The 16540-nt window shown below is 46.1% G+C and overlaps 1 protein-coding gene across 2 annotated transcripts in view; it reads right to left on the bottom strand.

The window, feature by feature from the left end:
* Nucleotides 1–16540, bottom strand: part of naalad2 (N-acetylated alpha-linked acidic dipeptidase 2) — a 204216-nt gene that overhangs the window by 106027 nt on the left and 81649 nt on the right. The gene's annotated exons all lie outside the window — the stretch shown is intronic.

The following is a 16540-nucleotide window of genomic DNA, read 5'->3' as shown; positions in this document are numbered from 1 at the left end:
AGGAAGGCACTCAGGATTGCAAAAGGAGCCCTTATGGAAGATGTTGACTTTCATGCTACATGCATGCACAGTCAGTCCCCATGGCAATAAGTGAGCCTGTGACTGCTGAAACCAAATTACACAATACTGTATCTGACAATGCTCTGAAGAATATTTCTTTCTTTTGACATATCACATTTTGCCAGCTGAAATGTTTCAACAAAGCAGGAAATTAACTATTGCAAAATAAAATACATTGCAGTCAGGGTATTTTTTGTGCCATGCTGTCAGAAAACACTAAAAAATGTATTTCTTATCCTGCTGTCAGTCTAGGGACAGTCATGTGACAGTTGTGCTGCCCACAAGTTTCTTGCCTGAAAAACTAATAGCCAGCTGTAGAAAATCAGGTGTCCAAGGGCTGCCTGATGTGATTTTCAGATTGGTCTGTAAATGGAGCTGAAACAGGAGGTGTCTGCTTATATATGCAACTCAGTGTCCTGCAGAAACAGATTAGAATTCTTCTGGGGGTAATTTTAGCGTGGCCAGGATGCGTCTTGCTCTTCTTACAAATACTTCGCAGCTTGGCACAGCCATGTCACCAGCCCCCAGATTTCCAGCCCCCCAGCATAGCAGGCTTCCCACACTAGTGCTCACTAAGTGCTTATTGGTAGCTCTCCCAAAATATGAGAGCTAAAACGAAAAATGCTTCGGGGCTCCTGACACTGGTGCCAGACAGCCAGCATGGATACTTAGCCATTTCACAGCCATTTAAACAGAGGTTAAAAACCCCCCCAGTGTTTTAATTCTCCCTTAAGCCACAGTCAACAATGGGGAGTGCAGGTATTGTGTGTTTTTCAAATTACTGTCCAATAATTCACATTCCATGATGCATTGCTCCGTTTGCCTCAGTAACTGAAGCAGCCTCTTTGCATGCTTTAATGATTAAAGACCCCAGAGAGAAGAAACAATATGTGAAATTCAGATCTATAGCAACACTGGAGACAGTGTACCAAACCCAAATGCCCTCCTGGGGGTGCGAGCTGTACCATCTTGAGAAAGGCACTTGCGCAGGTATCCCCTACATGCACTGGAAGCAGCTGATGTGATGCCCATTTTCCAAATGTGTCATGTATCAAAGATTAAGCATTCAGTGGCAAGAAGGGCCCAGCAATGGTGTTATTTAAAGGGCCAGGCACTGAAATTGCAGGTAAGGTAATTTTGAATAACTTTTTCTATTGAAACTGTCTGAAAATATTGTGGAGTGTATTTGGCGGTATTGTGGTGAGCTCTTGGTTTTGGCTGAGTGTTGCTTCATCCTCACAGCAAGGGCAGAGGATTTGGTGGACCTGTCCACATAAAGGTTGCAACAGATATGGGAGCTGCAGCTGCAATGCCTCTGGGTCTGCAGGACAATAGGGAGATGCAGCCATCCTTGTCCCTGCTAGTTCCCTCTATTGTATGCCACCTTGTCCTGCAAGAGAGAGGGTGGAATGTCAGTAATTGTATAGGATTGCGCTTGTGTGATGTGCCTGCCATAGCTGAATAACTGGAGGTATGTGGAAGGAGTGAGAAGTGGGTGTGAGACTGACAGCACTGATAGGCATGTGAGGTTGGGTGAGGTTGAGTATCTAGATATGAGGTTTGAGTCCTGAGTTCCAGGGTCTGGTGTTAAGTGAGTGATTGAGGTGTGGTTCAACGAGCAACGGGAGAAGTTGTTGGAGTAGTGGGTAGGAGGTAACATGTGAAGATGCATTCACTGATTTTGGCCACCCAGGTGAGGTCTTTAGACCTCTTGTGACACGGGGCCAGACATGGGGAATTAACCTCCCTGGCCACCTTCTCCTGCTCCCTACTAAGGGTAATACTTGAAAGCCTCTTGGCCTGCCCCCACCCCGGTGGAACCATGGCACCTTTCATCCTGTCCACCTCCACAACTAAGGCCTCCAATGCCACCTCCATGACCCTGGAAACCTCGCTCTTCTCTGATGTTCCAATTTCTTTGTTTACAATTACAGCAATTGTATTCAGCAGCAGTCTCCTCTAATCCATTGCAGCTTGCCCTTAGGAGGGACAGATTACCTTTAAGAACAGAAGGCTTTCTGTACCATGTGATATAGCACATGCCGCTGAGCACCCTGCTGACCACAGAGGCAGCCAGCAGCGTGGCAGATGCTTAGTCCTGTGTAACAATCAGGTAAATGAGGTGGCAGCACAAAATTTGTGATCTTCCAACCTCCATCTCAACAGGTGTGGTCAGATCATGAATCATGACCTCCGAACCCAAAAAAGGCTCAGACCAATTTTTAGCCCACAGTAACCTCAAAGGTCAAACACCTGATATAGTGCTGTACAATAAATTAAGCATTGTTGCTCCCTCTGTTCCTAAAGGCAGCAAGAACCTCCCAAAAGTGCACTTGTTCCCCATTTCCAGCAATAACAGCTCCCTGGCTTTAATATAAACTATTGTTGGGGGCACATCAGAAACCACCTTTTTGACCTGGGGTGGGCTAATATTTCAGCTCACCTGTGCAGGCCTGCAATTTCATTATTGTGCAAACATTTTTTAGCCACCAAGAAAGGTCTAGCAGCCAGAACATGAAGTCACAGAATGTGACTTTAGTTATATATACACACAGTTTTCTGTTGCTATGGAATCAGTACTCTTATATAAATGGAGTAGATTCCACTTCATCAACAGCCTCGAACAGTTGTGTAATATAAACACAGCATCAATACCTTTCCAAAGCTCTTGAAAATGATAGTTTTGGTTAAACCTGGACAAATGGATTCTATGCCAGAAATTTACTATTGTCTCCATGCATGCCTTCTGTAATTAATTACCATAAGCAATCAACTTCTAATAAAGTACTTTCCAATAGGCTACACAATACATGCTCTCGTGAGCACAGCACAATTAATCTTTGGATGTTTGCAAACATTATTGCTATAAACACAAGGAAAATGATTTTGTTATTCATTCGGGGGATGTGGGCATCACTGGCTAGGCCAGCATTTATTGCCCATCCCTAATTGCCCATAAGAAGGTGGTGGTGAGCTGTCTTCTTGAACCGCTGCAGTCCTTGGCATGTAGGTATACCAACGGTGCTGTTAGGAAGGGAGTTCCAAGATCTTGACCCAGCGACAGTGAAGAAATGGTGATATAGTTCCAAGTCAAGATGGTGTGTGGCTTGGAGGGGAACTTGCAGGTGGTGGTGTTCCCATGCATCTGCTGCCCTTGTCCTTCTAGGTGGTATAGGTCGCGGGTTTGGAAGGTACTGTCTAAGGAGTCTTGGTGAGTCGCTGCAGTGCATCTTGTAGATGATACACACTGCTGCCACTGTGCGTCGGTGGTGGAAGGAGTGAATGTTGAAGGTGGTGGATGCGGTGCCAATCAAGAGGGCTGCTTTGTCCTCCATAGCGTCGATACTCTTGAGTGTTGTTGGAGCTGCACCCATCCAGACAAGTGGAGCTTATTCCATCACACTCCTGACTTGTGCCTTGTAGATGGTGGACAGGCTTTGGGGCGACGGAAGGTGAGTTACTCGCCACAGAACACTCAGCCTCTGACCTGCTCTTGTAGCCACAGCATTTACGTGGTTTGTCCAGTTCAGTTTATGGTCAATGGTGACCCCCAGGATCTTGATAGTGGGGGATTCAGCGATCATAATGTCATTGAATGTCAAGGGGAGATGGTTAGACTCTCTCTTGTTTGAGATGGTCATTGCCTGTCACTCGTGTGGCGTGAATGTTACTTGCCACTTATCAGTCCAAGCCTGGATGTTGTCCAGATTTTGCTGTTTATAGACACGGGCTGCTTCGGTATCCGAGGAGTCACGAATGGTGCTGAACATAGTGCAATAATCAGTGAACATCCCCATTTCTGACCTTATGATGGAGGGAAGGTCATTGATGAAGCAGCTGGAGATGGTTGGGCCTAGGAACTCCCTGAGGAACCCCTAGAGTGATGTCCTGGGACTGAGATGATTGACCTCCAACAACCACAACCTTCTTCCTTTGTACTAGGTATGACTTCAACCAGCAGAGAGTTTTCCTCCGATTCCCAGTTTTGCTAGGACTCCTTGATGTCACACTCGGTCAAATGCTGTCTTGATGTCAAGAGCAGTCATTCTCATCTCACCTGTGGAGTTCAGCTCATTTGTCCATGTTTGGACTAAGGTGTAATGAGGTTGGGAGCTCAGTGGCCCTGACAGAACCCAAACTGAGCATCCATAAGCAGGGTATTGCTGAGCAAGTGCTGCTTGATAGCACTGTTGACAACCCCTTCCATCACTTTGCTGATGATCGAGAGTAGACTGATAGGGCGGTAATTAGCCGGGTTGGATTTGTCCTGCCTTTTTGCACAGGACATACCTGGGCAATTTTCCACATTGCCGGGTAGATGCCAGTGTTGTAGATGTACTGCACCAGCCTGGCTAGGGGCACGGCTAGTTCTGGAGCACAAGTCTTCAGTACTGTTGCCGGAATGTTGTCAGGGCCCATAGCCTTTGCAGTATCTAGTGTTTTCAGTCGTTTCTTGATATCACGTTCAGCCCTCCTATTTTGTGAAACAGCCAGAACAAGAGGGGGCTGATATAATTCATTTGCTACACATTCCAATCCGATGTGAACTGATCGATTGAAAGACACCCTGAACCCGAGGAAAACCTGGAAATATGCTACTCTGCATTCATGTACAGAGAGTGGAATCGCGGACAAGAGATTTTCATTTGCACCCATTCATTTTTATTTTTACTTCTAACTCTTTGGCTGTTCCTGGCCATGAGGTGGAGTGGGGGAGAGGGTCAGAGAAGAACCATAATAGGTTCCGCTTGTCCTCACTTTCCACCCCACCAGCCTCCACATTCAACAGATGATCCTCTGCTATTTCCGCCACCTGCAGTATGATACCATTACAAAACACATCCCCTCCCCTTGTAGCATTCTGAAGGGACTGTACCCTCCGTGACAGCCTGATCCAATCTCCCATCACCCTCAACACTCGGTCCCCTTCCCGTAGCACCTTCCCATGCAAGTACAGGAGATGCTATGCCTGCCCTTTCACTTCCTCTCTTCCCACTGTCCACAACCCCAAACACTCCTTCCAAGTTAAACTGCAGTTTCTTGAACTTCTTTCAATTTAGTACACTGTATCCACTCCTCTACACTGGAGAGTAACTGTTTTGCTGAGCATCTCCATTCAGTCCACAAATTTGACCCTGAGCTTCTGGTCGATACCCATTTCAATTCTTCATCCCACTCCTACTCTGACCTCGGCCTCCTACACTGTTCCAATAAAGCTCAATATAAGCTCGCGGAACAGCACCTCATTTATCCATTCGGCAGTTTATAGCCTTCTGGATTCAACATTAAATTCACCAATTTAAGATCACAACCACTGTTCCCATTTTTTCAGAAAGTAGGTGCTGGTAATAATTTTGCTATTGCCATTTACCCCTCCTGTAGTCCCATCTTTTGTTTTTTTACTTCTCCCATTACCAGCCCCTTTTTCTGTGCATCATCAATGCCTTTGCCATTTAATCACTACCTTTTCGTTTTTTCCTCCCCTCCCCCTCCCCCTGCTTGCTTAAAAACTGGCTCATCGCTACCTTTTTCCAGTTCTGACACAAGATCATCAATCTTGATGTGGGCGGCGCAGTGGTTAGCACCGCAGCCTCACAGCTCCAGCAACCCAGGTTCAATTCTGGGTACTGCCTGTGTGGAGTTTGCAAGTTCTCCCTGTGTCTGCGTGGGTTTCCTCCGGGTGCTCCGGTTTCCTCCCACATGCCAAAGACTTGCAGGTTGATAGGTAAATTGGCCATTAGCAATTGCCCCTAGTATAGGTAGGTGGTAGGGAAATATAAGGACAGATGGGGATGTGGTAGGAATATGGAATTAGTGTAAGATTAGTATAAATGGGTGGTTGATGGTCGGCACAGACTCGGTGGGCCGAAGGGCCTGTTTCAGTGCTGTATCTCTAAACTAAACTAAAATGAAGGGTTAATAGGGTTATTAAAAACAGTAAGTGCTGGAAATGCTCAGCAGGTCTGGCAGCATCTGTGGCAAGAGAAGGAGCGTTAACATTTCAGGTCTGTGACCTTTCATTAGAACCTTCAAGGTTTATGGAGGTCGACTCTCTGTTTGGCGTTTGGACACTGTTTTCAGTTTAGTTGGGTGTGAACTGCTTGAAGACACTTGGTGTTTTTCCTGCCAAGGAAAAAAAAACACCCAGATCACCTCCTTCTCTACCTCTTTGAAGAAATCCTGCAAAGATCCAGTGTGGGAGAACTAAAATCCCTGGTTCTGCATAGCTCCTGAGAAGCTGGAAAAAAAAATCCTGTGATTCAAGTGTGTGCTGGCGGAAAACCATGATGCCACAATTCTCCTAGAAAGCCTACTAGAATAATTCTCGGCATCTCCAGAACAGATTGCTTCTGAAACGATCCCAGTGACCCATCTCTGTATACCTGGACTCCAGACCAAAAAAGGGACAACTGACATCCTTCCATATCTTATTTTTCCATCAAGAATTAGCAAGTATTTGGCCAAAATAGTCTTTTTTGCTTTTTTTTTTTAATAACAGACCTCTGCAGAGAGAATTTTTTTTCCAGTGTGTGCGAGTGTAATTGGGGAATTTAAAAAGGGAACTTTCTTATTTCAATCTGTGTGTTAATGCTTTGCTTCGTTACTGGTTAAGTCTTGTTTGATAATAAACTGATAATTTTGTTATTTATTAAAGAAACATGGTCAGTGTATTTTTATTCTGGGATAAAAAAGAGAGTATATGATTGGCTGTATCATTAACGGGGTAAACATTTACATATATGTTGTGACCTGTGGAGAAGTGGAACTAGAAAAGACAGTGCGCTCCTCCCAACTCGGTCGTAACATGACCATCTCCAACAAAAGAGAATCTAACCATCTCCCCTTGACGTTCTTTTTGCTGAATCCCAACATTCTGGGGGTTACCATTGATCAGAAACTTACCTGGACTTGCCATATAAGTGCTGTGGCTGCAACAGCAGGACAGAGGCTGGAAATTCTGTGGCAAGTAACTCACCTCCTGACTCCCTAAACTCTGACAGCTATTTACAAGGAACAAGTAGGAGTGTGGTGGAATACTCTCCATTTGCCTGGATGAGTGCAGCTCCAACAACATTCAAGAAGCTCGACACCATCCAGGCCAAAGCAACCTGCTTGATGGGCACCCCATCCACCACCTTAAACATTCACTCCTTCCGCCATCAGTGCACAGTAGCAGCAGTGTGTACCATATACAAGCTGCACTACAGTAAACTGCCACATCGCTTTAACAGCACCTTCCAAATTCACAACCTCTACCACCTAGAAGAACAAAGGCAGGATGCATGGGAACACTACCATCTGCAAATTCCTCTCCTAGTCACACACCACCCTGACTTGGAACTATATCACCGTTCCTTCACTGTTGCTGGGTCAAAAACTTGGAACTCCCTGTGAGTGTACTGACACCAGATGGACTGCAGCAATTCAAGAAGGCAGCTCACCACCACCTTCTCAAGGGAATTTAGGGATGGGCAACAATAAATGCAGGCCTTGCCAATGACACTCACATCCCAAGAATGAATAAAAACAAATAGATATGAGAGGGTGGGCAAGCTGGCTATAGTAGAGGTGTTATGATGAATAGAGGGCCCAAGGTAAAGGATGTGGGAATTTGAAATTATGAATGTAAGGTACTGGGAAACAATTTTTCCTTATGTAGATGATGAAAGTAATGGATTTACAGGAGGGGAAATAGAGAGTCTGGGTGGTAAGGATGAGGAAGTAGTTAGGGATAGCTTTCTCAGCAGCGAAGACCCCGATACAGGCATGAGAATGGTGGTGTTGAAATGGTGGCAAAGGGTAACAGACTTGATACAAAGGCTGATATTGAGAGGACAAGAGAGCAGTCAATTCAGAAGAGAAATGAACACAGAAAGGAAGAAGTTGTCATGAGGTTGAAGGAGGTGATGGTAAGTGATAAGGATTTTAATTGAAAGACATGAAGGAGGCAAGGTTTTTGAAAGAGATGTACAGAGAGTCTGGGGTGCAACTTGAGGTTCAAAGTGACTTGAACAAAGCAGGTGGTGTGAAGAATAGCCAGGTGGGGAGGAAAATACAAGGGGAAAGGAGTCATGTTTTCATACTACCAAGATACATTAGCCGGAAATTAAGGATGAGGCAGTGGCCTCTGAGGCAGGATGTCCCACCTCAAAGCTTCCAGCCAATCAGAGGACCGGCAGCACTTCAGTCCCAGCAGTGCCACTGGGAGTAGTGGCCACTGTTGGGACTGCACCCAGCAAGAGGAGGAACATGGACGTTGGCCTCAGAAAGGTAAATGGGGTCAGGTCTTGCCAGGGCCAATTAGCCAGGCCTGGCAAGTGGAGGGTGGTGGTCAGAGTGTAGAGCAAGGGTTTGTTTAAGCAGGGGAAGCCTGTGCTGTGGGGTGGGGGGGGCCCTCCGTGGGTAACAGGGCTCCCGATCAAGAGGCTCCACCCACCCCCAGCCCACAAGGAGGCCGCCAGGTTTTACCAGGCAGCCTCTTTGGGTGCCAAAATGCCAATCTGCCACTGGTAAAATACCAGCAGTGGCAGGAAGAGACCCTTAAGTGACCATGCCCACCGGAGGTGTCATGCCCTTCGCCTACCTGCCTCTGCTGCTATTTACCAGCGGTGGGATTGGGTTCCCCCCCCACTAAAGTTGTCCACAGGCGGGAAGACCTCAAGGAGGCTCCACTCAATTTTATGCCACCCCCATGCCACCATCCGATCCGCTGGGGCGGCATAAAATTCAGGCCTATATGTGGAACTTGACAGGTTGTCCCAGACCTCAGGGTGAGCTGCAGGTTGGTATGGCAGCAAGGACCATGCTGATTCAGCCACGCTTCGCCTGTCTCCCCCAAGCCCTTCGGCTGATGACTCCAAAGCTCACCTTCTGGCATTGAAACCTATAATACCGCTATAACCCATAACTGGGAGGTCCCATTGCCAGCCATGAGTATGCAGAATGAGGCTTCCTCCACCAACCTTATCCAACATCACAAGGCAATGGGCACATAACATCCCCAGGCAACCTCATCCCCCCCAAATACCCCAAAATGTTACATCTCCCTTCTGAGATGGAATATCAATAACATACATACCAGAGTGCTAACAAAAACAAGTTATATTGTGATAATAACAAAAGAACAGACAAATATACGAAGCAGCACTCAGGTGACCCATTAAGTGCTGTCAATGGCATGGCTCCTTTCTTTTCCTAACAGTTCTACAGGGTGCTCTCCCTGTGGCAGAGGATGAGGTGGAGGCAGCCTGCTCCCTTGTCTCTGCCTCCACCTGAGATGCCCATGGCTTCTGTCCTCATCTTAGAGGTGCTCCATAGACTGCACACCATTGTCATGGCAAGGGCTGCCTCTGTCACAGGGCTTTGGCACACAAATAGTTCCTGAGTCGGAGGGGGCGATGTCATGAGATTCTTTGTGTTATCTTAAGCAACACAATGAGGTACGTGGATTCCAGTTCCTTGAAGATCCCTAGAGGGTTTATTAACAGCTAAACTAGTATATACAATACACAGCAAATTATATACAGAACCTTTGTCCTTTGTCCAGAGTATTACAGTGCAGAGAGAACATGGCTTCTAGTCACATGGCTACATCCTGTTATTTAGCTTATTAGCATGCTGAGTTTTTAAAGGGAGATCACTCTTAAAGCGATCATACAATAGGTGAGGTGCCAAAGGATGACGCCGGTGCCCCAGGGGGTGGCCCCTTCATCTGCTGCTTCAACCCTCTCAGCCATTTCCTGGTGCCCTTGGATGCTCAATGAAGCCACCGACTGGGACACAGTTGGCATTCACTCCGAGTATCTCTGCACCATCAACAACACTGGATGGTCAATGCTATGCCCCACGTGTGAAGGTGGCTGCTGTCTCAATGTTGCTACTGTACACTTGATCTGACAATGTGAGGGGGCACTATGGACATTCGGTGAAGTCAGCTCACTTGCATTCTGGTGCTTAGAGAGTTGCTGATTTGGTGCCGCTGGCCACTCACCTCACCAGACTGCAAGAGGTCATTGAACTTCTTCCTACACTGGACCCAGGTCCTTCTCGTGAGTCCCTCGCTGCTGACCTCTGTGACCACCTCCATCCAAGCCCTCTTGGTGTCTCTGGGCGCATTTCTCCTTCTTGAAGCCGAGAAGAACACCTCTCCCCTCTTTGCAACTGCTTCTGTCAACGCCTCCAGACAGGCATCAGAAAAATGTGGTGCCACCTGGGGACACTTGCCCATGCCTACAATGGCCCTCCGATTTCCCTACTGCTCCATTTCTGAAGGCGACAGCAGGCCAGTCATGGCTGCCACTTGCCTTTTAAAATTGCCCTCTGTAACCTGGTCTCACCTCCAGAATGCTTCCGGTGCCTCTCATTGGATGCTGGACTCACCCCAGGTCAATTAGGCACTTTACAATTGAAAATTCCTCGCATCGCTGATGCTGACGGGGCATGGGGTTGGGCCCCAGAAATATTCGGTCTTGGGGTCCCAAAACTGATCTCTGGGGCATTTGCCCCCACACCAGATTAAGTCCTCAAAATAAACCTGCTGCTTTATGTCTTTCAGACAATTTCTTATTCATTCCCAGGGTATATTCACCCTGAATCCCCACCATCTGAAACTTAACCAATAACATTTCATGTGAAATGTTGTCAAATACTTTATGGAAGCTGGGATACACCTTGTCCTAGGGCTTTTCACAACCCACTTGACAGAAGATTTTAAAATTAATTTCATTTCCTAACAGCCACAAATTGTAGACTAAGCCAGTCACTGATATAATAAACAAAACATCCTCAGAATGATATTAATTGCACAGCCAACATTACCTCTTTGTTTTAAAAAAAATAACCATTTAGCAGTTTGTGAAAGAAACAAAAGAGGTTTAGCAAAACCCATTCATACTAAGGCTCTGAGAACTTCTGAACAACTGGAACTCTCCAGTCAAGGTTACTTCTACTTTGCTTATTTGGTTTAATATTAACCAGGCTTTTCAATTAATTTTATACTTCACACATTTTGCTTCCCATTAGTCAGCTGCTACAGACGGAGGGTTTTTTTTGACATCGAGTCAAGAACAGTTCCAAAAATATGTGCACAGCTCATTCTGCAGTTTACTTACTGGATGTTTTAACATCTCTGACACAAAGTCAAGGAGAGCACTGAGATATAGCTTCGGACTACGAGGAGGAAGGGAAATTTATTATCCTGTTACGCTTACTCTATCAAGCCATAAACTCATCAGAAAAACAAACTGCTGGATAACAAGCAAGAGTAGGACTGAAGGCAGGTGGACACAACTCCCAGCTTTCAGTTACATTAGCATCAAAGTTCAATGTTGCTTTTAAACCTGTGTTACAAACAAAGCCTTGAAGCAAAAGGCCACATTGTCACTATCTTATTTACTTTGCAATGAAGGACCGACAACATCATTAAAGTAAACATGTACTCAAAATGTAAACTTGTTCAATTAAATTTTATTTTTAGATACAGCACTGTAACAGGCCCTTCGGCCCACCGAGTCTGTGCCAACCAAGAACCACCCATTTATACTAACCCTACAGTAATCCCATATTCCCTACCACCTACCTACACCAGGGGCAATTTACAATGGCCAATTTACCTACCACCTGCAGGTCTTTGGCAGTGGGAGGAAACCAGAGCACCCGGCGAAAACCCACGCGGTCACAGGCTCCGCACAGGCAGTACCCTGAATTGAACTCGGGTCCCTAGAGCTGTGAGGCTGCGGTGCTAACCACTGAGCCTCCCAGTTTGAAGAGATTATTTTCAGATCATTCTTTCACTATATCCAATTAACTGTGACATAATTGCACTTTAGTGATGAGGAGACAGTTTGTATCCCATATGTGAAAGTGCTGTTTATTACATATTCCACTCTTCTACCATTAGCTCTGTGGCCAGGGCAAGCAGCAATTCTTTGCAAAGGATAGTTGTACTGGAATTTAAAGTTGTTATGGGATATTTAAAAGATTTCCAAACTAACCAGTGTTTAAGTCATTAGATTACAACTTAATGGAGGAGAAATTCATTCACGTATTGCAAGGGGATTGGAGTACAAGAACAAAGAGGTCTTGCTACAATTGTACAGGGCTTTGGTGAGATCACACCTGGAGGACTGAGCGCAGTTTTGGTCTCCATATTTAAGGAAGGATATACTTGCATTGGAGGAGATAGAGTGAAGATTCTCTGGATTGGTCCCTGGGATGAGAGGGCTGTCCTACGATGAGAGGCTGATTAAATTGGGTCTATATTCTCTCGAAGAATCAGAGGTGATCTCATTGAACTTACAAGATTCTGAGCGGGCTTGACAGGGTGGACACCGAAAGGTTGTTTCCCCTTGCTGGGGAATCTAAAACATGGGGATACAGTATCAGAATAAGGGGCCGATCATTTAGGACTGAGATGAGAGAAAATTCTTCACTCAAAGAGTTGTGCATCTTTGGAATTCTCTACCCCAGAGGGTTGTGGACGCTCCATCATTGAACAGCTAAGGTAGACAGGTCTCTCAGGAAATTACGGTATATGGGGAGCAGGCAGGAAAGTGGAGTTGAGGCAGAAGATCAGCCATGATCATATAGAATGGCAGAGCAGGCTTGACGAGCCATAACAAAGAACAAAGAAAATTACAGCACAGGAACAGGCCCTACGGCCCTCCAAGCCTGCGCCGATCCATATCCTCTAGCTAAGCATGTCGCCTATTTTCTAAGGGTCTGTATCTCTTTGCTTCCTGCCCATTCATGTATCTGTCTAGATACATCTTAAAAGATGCTATCGTGCCCGCGTCTACCACCTCCGCTGGCAACACGTTCCAGGCACCCACCACCCTCTGCGTAAAGAACTTTCCACGCATATCCCCCCTAAACTTTTCCCCTCTCACTTTGAACTCGTGACCCCTAGTAATTGAATCCCCCACTCTGGGAAAATGCTTCTTGCTATCCACCCTGTCTATACCTCTCATGATTTTGTACACCTCAATCAGGTCCCCCCTCAACCTCCGTCTTTCTAATGAAAATAATCCTAATCTACTCAACCGCTCTTCATAGCTAGCGCCCTCCATACCAGGCAACATCCTGATGAACCTCCTCTGCACCCTCTCCAAAGCATCTACATCCTTTTGGTAATGTGGCGAACAGAACGGCACGCAGTATTCCAAATGTGGCCGAACCAAAGTCTTAGACAACTGTAACATGACCTGCCAACCCTTGTACTCAATACCCCGTCCGATGAAGGAAAGCATGCCGTATGCCTTCTTGACCACTCTATTGACCTGCGTTGCCACCTTCAGGGAACAATGGACCTGAACACCCAAATCTCTCTGTATATCAATTTTCCCCAGGACTTTTCCATTTACTGTATAGTTCACTCTTGAATTGGATCTTCCAAAATGCATCACCTCGCATTTGCTCTGATTGAACTCCATCTGCCATTTCTCTGCCCAACTCTCCAATCTATCTATATTCTGCTGTATTCTCTGACAGTCCCCTTCACTATCTGCTACTCCACCGATCTTAGTGTAGTCTGCCAACTTGCTAATCAGACCACCTATACTTTCCTCCAATTCATTTATGTATATCACAAACAACAGTGGTCCCAGCACAGATCCCTGTGGAACACCACTGGTTACACGTCTCCATTTTGAGAAACTCCCTTCCACTGCTACTCTCTGTCTCCTGTTGCCCAGCCAGTTCTTTATCCATCTAGCTAGTACACCCTGGACCCCATGCGACTTCACTTTCTCCATCAACCTACCATGGGGAACCTTATCAAACGTCTTACTGAAGTCCATGTATATGACATCTACAGCCCTTCCCTCATCAATCAACTTTGTCACTTCCCCAAAGAATTCTATTAAGTTGGTAAGACATGACCTTCCCTGCACAAAACCATGTTGCCTATCACTGATAAGCCCATTTTCTTCCAAATGGGAATAGATCCTATCCCTCAGTATCTTCTCCAGCAGCTTCCCTACCACTGACGTCAGGCTCACCGGTCTATAATTACCTGGATTATCCCTGCTACCCTTCTTAAACAAGGGGACAACATTAGCAATTCTCCAGTCCTCCAGGACCTCACCCGTGTTTAAGGATGCTGCAAAGATATCTGTTAAGGCCCCAGCTATTTCCTCTCTCGCTTCCCTCAGTAACCTGGGATAGATCCCATCCGGACCTGGGGACTTGTCCACCTTAATGCCTTTTAGAATACCCAACACTTCCTCCCTCCTTATGCCGACTTGACCTAGAGTAATCAAACATCCGTCCCTAACCTCAACATCCGTCATGTCCCTCTCCTCGGTGAATACCGATGCAAAGTACTCGTTTAGAATCTCACCCATTTTCTCTGACTCCACGCATAACTTTCCTCCTTTGTCCTTGAGTGGGCCAATCCTTTCTCTAGATACCCTCTTGCTCCTTATATATGAATAAAAGGCTTTGGGATTTTCCTTAACCCTGTTTGCTAAAGATATTTCATGACCCCTTTTAGCCCTCTTGATTCCTCGCTTCAGATTGGTCCTACATTCCCGATATTCTTTCAAAGCTTCGTCTTTCTTCAGCCTCCTCGACCTTATGTATGCTTCCTTTTTCCTCTTAGCTAGTCTCACAATTTCACCTGTCATCCATGGTTCCCTAATCTTGCCATTTCTATCCCTCATTTTCACAGGAACATGTCTCTCCTGCACGCTAATCAACATCTCTTTAAAAGACTCCCACATATCAAATGTGGATTTACCTTCAAACAGCTGCTCCCAATCTACATTCCCCAGCTCCTGCCAAATTTTGGTATAGTTGGCCTTCCCCCAATTTAGCACTCTTCCTTTAGGACCACTCTCGTCTTTGTCCATGAGTATTCTAAAACTTACGGAATTGTGATCACTATTCCCAAAGTAGTCCCCTACTGAAACTTCAACCACCTGGCCGGGCTCATTCCCCAACACCAGGTCCAGTATGGCCCCTTCCCGAGTTGGACTATTTACATACTGCTCTAGAAAACCCTCCTGGATGCTCCTTACAAATTCTGCTCCATCTAGACCTCTAACACTAAGTGAATCCCAGTCAATGTTGGGAAAATTAAAATCTCCTATCACCACCACCCTGTTGCTCCTACATCTTTCCATAATCTGTTTACATATTTGTACCTCTATCTCACGCTCGCTGTTGGGAGGCCTGTAGTACAGCCCCAACATTGTTACCGCACCCTTCCTATTTCTGAGTTCTGCCCATATTGCCTCACTGCTCGAGTCCTCCATAGTGCCCTCCTTCAGCACAGCTGTGATATCCTCTTTGACCAGTAATGCAACTCCTCCACCCCTTTTACCTCCCTCTCTATCCCACCTGAAGCATCGATATCCTGGGATATTTAGTTGCCAATCGTGCCCTTCCCTCAACCAAGTCTCAGTAATAGCAATAACATACTCCCAGGTACTAATCCAAGCCCTAAGTTCATCTGCCTTACCTACTACACTTCTTGCATTAAAACAAATGCACCTCAGACCACCAGTCCCTTTGCGTTCATCATCTGCTCCCTGTCTACTCTTTCCCTTAGTCACGCTGACTTCATTATCTAGTTCCTTACAGGCTTTAGTTACTACCTCCTTACTGTCCACTGACCTCCTCATTTGGTTCCCATCCCCCTGCCACATTAGTTTAAACCCTCCCCAACAGCATTAGCAAAAGCACCCCCAAGCACATTGGTTCCAGTCCGGCCCAGGTGTAGACCGTCCAATTTGTAATAATCCCACCTCCCCCAGAACCGGTCCCAATGTCCCAAAAATCTGAACCCCTGCCTCCTGCACCATCTCTCAAGCCACGCATTCATCCTGACTATTCTTTCATTTCTACTCTGACTATCACGTGGCACTGGTAGCAATCCTGAGATTACTACCTCTGAGGTCCTACTTTTTAAACTTGGCTCCTAACTCCCTAAATTCTGCTTGTAGGACCTCATCCCGTTTTTTACCTATATCATTGGTGCCTATGTGCACAACGACAACTGGCTGTTCACCCTCCCCCTTCAGAATGTTCTGCAGCCGATCTGAGACATCCCTGACCCGTGCACCTGGGAGGCAACATACCATTCGGGAGTCTCATTTTCGACCACAGAACCGCCTATCTACTCCCCTTACAAAGTGAGTCCATCCGCAGCTCCAGAGCCGTCATGCGGTCTAACAAGAGCTGCAGCTGGACACACTTCCAGCACGTGAAGGAGTCAGGGACATCAGCCGTTTCCCTGAGCTCCCACATTGAGCAAGAAGAGCATAACACGGGTCTGAGATCTCCTGCCATTTTTAATCTTAAGCTTAACTTAGTCATAACTTAGATAAATGAAAAATGAACGAAAAGTTTTTACAAATCAGACGAAAAAATAAATAAATAGAAAAAGCCTTACACATTATCTGTACACCACCGAGTCCTTTTTTTTTTGGTTAGAGGAGGAGGGCGGGTGGGAGACACTACAGGTGTAGTGTCTCCCACC

The sequence above is a fragment of the Heterodontus francisci genome, chromosome 6 (genome assembly GCF_036365525.1).
Source record: "Heterodontus francisci isolate sHetFra1 chromosome 6, sHetFra1.hap1, whole genome shotgun sequence".
NCBI classification, from domain to species: domain Eukaryota; kingdom Metazoa; phylum Chordata; class Chondrichthyes; order Heterodontiformes; family Heterodontidae; genus Heterodontus; species Heterodontus francisci.
The sequence above is the reverse complement of the archived record's forward strand: the minus strand, read 5'-3'. Positions and strand labels throughout refer to the sequence as shown.